This window comes from Rhinopithecus bieti, unplaced genomic scaffold (genome assembly GCF_001698545.2).
Source record: "Rhinopithecus bieti isolate Rb0 unplaced genomic scaffold, ASM169854v2 scaffold_53653, whole genome shotgun sequence".
Taxonomy (NCBI): domain Eukaryota; kingdom Metazoa; phylum Chordata; class Mammalia; order Primates; family Cercopithecidae; genus Rhinopithecus; species Rhinopithecus bieti.
In genome coordinates, this window is record NW_016821029.1 from 83,144 (window position 1) to 84,556 (window position 1,413).

Consider the following 1,413-nt stretch of genomic DNA (forward strand, 5'->3'; position numbering starts at 1 on the left):
TCTTTGTTGCCCTTTTGGGAACCAAACATTAAAGACTAGGACACTTAAATGCAACTGCATATATGGGGAAAATTACAAAGTTACCACACATTCCAAGTGCAGGAAAAGTATAGTTTTGGACAAGGCCTGAGAAGACCTTAACATTCACCTTAGTACAATCTTTGGCCCACAGTCAGCCTAAAACAATTATAAAAACCCTAAAACAATAATAAAAAACAGCAAACTCTGGAGAAGGATGTGAATCTGATTCTCAGTTACCATGTTATTAGATTCCAATGTCCAGTTTTCAGCAACAAAAAATCACAAGGCATATAATGAAATAGGAAAGTATGGTCTATTTTAAGAGGAAAAAATAAACAGAAACTGTCCCTCAAAAAAAAAAAAAAAAAAAAAAAAAAGACCTGATGGCAGACCTACTAGACTGCAAAACAACTGTCTAAAATATGCTTAAAGACTTAAAGGAAGATATGGGGAAAGTCAAAACTGTGAATGAACAAAATGAAAACATCAATAAAAAGAAAAGCTAAAAGCAAACCAAAAAGAAATTCTTGAGCTGGAAAATATAATGACAAGATGATTTGAAAGCCAGATTTGAGCAGACAGAAACAGAATCAGGAACTTTGAAGACAGGACAATAAACATTATCAACCGAAGGAACAAAAAGAAAAAAGATTGAAGAAAAGTGAATAGACAAGGGACCTGAGGGATATCATCAAGCTGATCAACATATGCACTGTGGGAGTTCCAGAAGGAAAAGAGAAAGTGCCAGAGAAAATATTAAAAGAAATAATGGCTAAAAACTCCCCAAATTTGATGAGAGATATGAATACAAACATCCAAGAAGCTCAATGAACTCCAAGTAAGATGAACTCAAATAAACCCACTGTGAGACACACTATAATTAAATGTTCAAAAGACAAAGACAAAGGGAATGTTGAAAGCAGAAAGAGAGAAGTGATTTTTCACATACGAGGGCCCCTAACTAATACTACCAGAAGATTTCACATCAAAAGCTTTGGAGGTAAGAAAGCACCAGGCTGATAAAAGTGCCAAAAGAGGTCAGGTGTGGTGGCTCATGCCTGTAATCTCTGCACTTTGGGAGGCCGAGGCAGGCGGACCACTTGGGGTCAGGAGTTCAGGACTAGTCTGGCCAACAGGGGGAAACCCCTTCTCTACTAAAAAAACACACACACAAAATTCGCTGGGCATGATGGCAGGCCCCTGTGATCCCAGCTACTTGGGAAACTGAGGGAGGAGAATCACTTGAACCTGGGAGGTGGAGGTTGCAGTGAGCTGAAATCACACCACTCCACTCCAGCCTGGGCGACAGAGCAAGACTGTCTCAAAAAAAAAAAAAAAAAAAAAAGGGGGAAAAAAAAAAAAAATGAAAAAAAAAAAAAAAAGAAAAGAAAA